At 40.8% G+C, this 4714-nt stretch overlaps 1 protein-coding gene across 1 annotated transcript in view; it reads left to right on the top strand.

Annotated features, from left to right (window-relative positions):
- The window catches only part of LOC106815471 (integrin alpha-PS2-like), a gene marked incomplete at its 5' end in the record, with an annotated part of 72515 nt that extends 68408 nt beyond the window's left edge, over nucleotides 1–4107 (top strand). Inside the window, 1 exon segment of the mRNA XM_014819936.1 lies at nucleotides 833–4107.
- Nucleotides 4108–4714: the final 607 nt, after the last annotated feature.

Below are 4714 nucleotides of genomic sequence, written 5' to 3' on the forward strand. Positions count from 1 at the left end.
GAGAGAGAAAGACGAGAGAAGCAGAGGAGAGACGAGAGAGTAGAAGAGAAGAGATCGAGGAGAGAGAGAGAGAGAGAGGACGAGAGAGAGAGGAGAGAAGAGAGAGAGAGAGAAAATAGAGAGCAGAGAGAAAGAAGAGAGAGACAGAAGAGAGAGAGAGGAGAAGAGAGATAGCGGAAGAGAAGAAGATGAGAGAGAAGAAAGAAAAGCAAATGCGTGCGCGAGGAGAGAAAAAACGTGACTATCACACTCGACTGTCAATTACGCATATTTACGTGACGTCATCGCTTGTTTGCAGTGTGAAAACAGCAGTGAACCCGCGAACATCCGGAGGTTATAGCGAAGGCTGTGCCTCTCTGGATCATTATCCTGGCTGTGTGGCAGAATTCTCCTGCTAGCATTGCTCATCCTCGTGCTCTGGCAGTACGTGTATACCGCACACGCACGCACGCAACACACAACCCACCGCGCCACACAACACGACACATACACGCACGCACACGCACACGCACACACACACACTCACGCGGCGCGCACACACACACACACACACACACACACACACACACACACACACACGCACTCGTGCACGCGCACTCACACACACACGCTCGCGCACGCATTCACACACGCCGCGCGCACACACGCACGCACGCACGCACGCACGCACGCGCACGCACACACACACACACACACACACACACTTCCCAGCGAGTAAAACCTAGGCCAATTCTCATTTTTACTCTTTCTCTCACTTTACTCTACTCCCAAAGTAATACAAAAAGTTTACCAATTTGTAATTTCTACATATTTTTCTTCTTCTGTTCACTAGCTCGGATTCTTCAAGAGAAAGAAGCACCCGGATGCAGAGAAGGTGGTAGCGAGCAACGGTCCACCAGGCTACAGCAGCGTGCCTGCCAACTACAACTACGGACACACCGACCACGGATCCTACTACACATAATAAACACCCTCCACCGCGCGCATGCGCACGCCGGTCCCCACGTCGCAGCAGCGCGGAGAGATACCGTTAGTGTGCGACGCTCTCGGTAGATGGAGCCACTTCCGTCCGCTCGTTGTGCGGAGGAAAAATTCGTGTTGCAGAGCCATGGATTCAGATCGAGCTATCTAAATCTACATCTATATCTGGCCACAGGTTGAGACAGTGGTATCTAAGTCTATATCTACATCTAGCCATAGACTCAGATATAGCCATCTATCCATGGCTCTGCTTCTGGTCACAGCGGGAGCGCCATCTACAGGATAATTGACCAACTAACGCTGCCTTCCGCTGTTGTCTGTATAGGAGCAGTATTCCGGGGGTGGACGTGAGAGGGATAGTGTGTCTTACCGAGTGTGTCTCGCGCGCAAATAGAACGTATCCGTAAAACAATGCTCGACCAGCCAATTACAGGTGCTGTTCACTGATGGCGCTGCAGTCGGATTTAAACACTGCACGACGGCAGCAGATTCATCCAGTAGACTGGTTCCCTGTCCACGCATTAGAGTAACTCTCGGTCACTGCCGCATACGCACTGGCAAAACGTCGAGGACAGGGAACCAGTCTAATTTATTTAGAGGCCTCCTGGCATGAAATGTGTAGAATGTCTCAAGGTCAAAATTGAGAGAAAAAATTCTCTATAGGAAAGAGAGAGAGAGAGCATAGGAAACTTGTACAGTTTTTACGTGGAAATATTGTAAAATGTTTATTTTTGCTGGTCGTCCGTGTGATCGCTTTATTAGTAACAAACGACTGTATACAGCTAATATACAATTGATATACAACTAATATACAATTACTCACAATTGTGTGCAATTATATATATATATCTCTCAAATTGTATACGGTCTTTGTAAAACTCTTTTCCTAACCATTTTCTTATTGTAATACCCGTGAAATGCAATGTTTAGCTTTAACATCATAGATGCATCTAACAAAGTTTTAAACAAATAGTTTTTTAAAATCTAAATTAGCTTTTTATTACCACCTTCTTTGCATCGCGCTTGACCTTATAGTTGGTTGGTGTAATAACGAAACTTTGCTACGCAAAGCGTAGTTCGATAGTTTAAATATATAACTAAGAACGTTGCTACGCAAGGCATCTACGCGACGAAATGTGCAAAAGAATAATGATGCATTAATGGTGCTGCTGCCAACCGCAAACTTTTGTATTGCTGCAAAAAAAAACATCTACGTTTGTACAGCATATACGATTAGATGATATTTTGTTTTCGTAGTTTCATTGTTTGTTTGTTTGTTTGTTGTTAATTTTGTACAGATTGGAATGAATCCTCGTCACTAATGTCTCGTTATTGTGTCTCTGATTATGTGTGCGATCTATCTGTGTTTCAATTGAAGCGTTAATGTTGTACTGGGTTTACACACAGTATCGGCGCGTGTGCACTGTTGATAAGGTCTTATAAGAAACGTATAGATAGATAGATTGATAGATAGAAAACCTATCCTGTATGTTATGTTTACGATTAATCGATTGATCGATTATTCGATTGATCCGATGGATACCAACTCTACATTTTTACGAGCTCGTGTTAGGGCGTGACACAGTACGACGGAATAAGACGCACGCGCACGTACGGCCGCCAGATGGCGTTCATTGATACCCTACTATTAGCGGAGACGTTAAGACGAGAGACCGGGAAGTGACGTCATAGTAATCAGTGTTTCGGCATCAAACGGTGACGTCACTTTCGGACAGCGACGTCATGAAAATTGCCGAATTACCTTTGATGCTAATGAAAGCTACGGTTACTCTATTTCGTAGTTGTGCCTCCACCACGGCTTGTGTGTGAAGCAATAAACACACCGCGGCCTAACTAGTATCACCAGTTGGTGCGATGCCTCAGAAATAGATGAGGTTAGGGGGAGGTTATCCTATAGATAGTTTTCCGCCTCGGTCTACGGTTCCTGGTGATTTTACGGGCATCGGCGTCATGAATCGCGCGAGATCTCGCGCAAAGTTGTTCTCATGGTCGATCGACTCATGGGTATCTAAATTATGCATTGTATTATATATATATATATAATGTATAAATTAGATACCTATGGACTGATATCACGACGTGAAGTTTCGTACTCATGTTTTTATACCATTGTGAGATTAATGAATGCAACGTGCCACGCTCTTCCAACTAGACTGGTTCCACGTCGCCACCCTTCATTGTTAGAGACAGGCAACGGCTAATACATAGAAGTTTGTGTTTCGTCTAACCATCTCCAAAATTCGATTGAACGCGCGCTACAACTCATGAACAACGTGAATGACATTAACCGTTGCCATGGTCTTAATTGGCTTTGATTGAACTACGTGATTGCACTGTCAACGCAATATAACCATTAAATTGCATTGTCTATAAACGAAATTTATCCATTAAATTGCACTGTTTATTAGCGCAATTTAACCCACCATTAAATTGCATGTTCTATTTACGCAATTTAACTACTTAATTGCGATGTCTGTCTATTAACGAATTGAAGAGACGATGTGAAATCAGTATTTAAATTGACTACGTCACGAATTCTCTATGGTGTATATTTGTAAAAAAAAAATTGCCACATTAAAAGCAAGTACGTACTAACGGGACTAAACGTATCGTTACCCGATAAGATTGTTGCTCAATTAGTTAAAAATCCAAAAAACCTTGACGATTTGATAAATATGATCCTGACATCCATAGCTTGCTACGGGCTATGCATGAGTCACGAGTGTATGTTTACATCGAACAATATAGTTAAATAGGAAGTAGAATGCAGCAATTTAACCATAAAAAGTAAACAGATCGAATTACTTGCATTTTGTGGAAAAGTGGAAATATTTTCTTTACTTTTTGCTATCTACGGTGACGTAATCACTTTAAATCGTTAATCTGGTTGTTTGAAGCAACGTGCCACGACATGCATCCACGGCGTTGAAGAACACTCGTGTAGTGTGTACAATGACTATATAGACATAGAGAACTCAGACTTATACACACCGAGAGACTATTGTTAGTTCAAAGTAAAAGTACATTGCGTGTAATTTATGATATTTATATAATGCTAGATAATTAATGAAGGAATAAACAGTTTTTGGAGTACGTATATATTTACATATCTAGTTCGTATTTCGTTTAATTACAAAGCTAATGCAAAACTACAATTGTTATTTATATCTGCTGCAAAACTATCTATAAATATTGCAAAACATGACATGGGGCCAAGGTAATGGGTCTGACGTGCTTCGGCTGTGCGTCGCACATGAAAGCAATATGTATATAAATGTATATACATGCAGTGTATATACATACAATGTACATACATTTGCGTATATACATAAATCTATATACATGCAATGTATAGGTATACATAAATGTATCTACATACAATCAAGAGCGTATTAAGAATTACTAATACGCTCTTGATACAATGTATATAATTATTGCGCTCAGTGTGGTACAAACTATCAGTAGTAGCATTGTATTCCTGTCGAATCATTCATTCATTCAACACCCGGGTGATACTCCATTAGGAGTGTTTCCAACTTTAATGTCATTAATGGTCATATATATATATATATATATATATATATATATATATATATATATATATATATATATATATATATAGATATATATATATATATATCATGGTCATATATTAGTTTGTGGTTTAATTTCCTTTAGGTTAGGGTTACTTAGGGTTAGGGTTAGGATTATC

This window comes from Priapulus caudatus, unplaced genomic scaffold (genome assembly GCF_000485595.1).
Source record: "Priapulus caudatus unplaced genomic scaffold, Priapulus_caudatus-5.0.1 Scaffold1124, whole genome shotgun sequence".
NCBI lineage: Eukaryota > Metazoa > Priapulida > Priapulimorpha > Priapulimorphida > Priapulidae > Priapulus > Priapulus caudatus.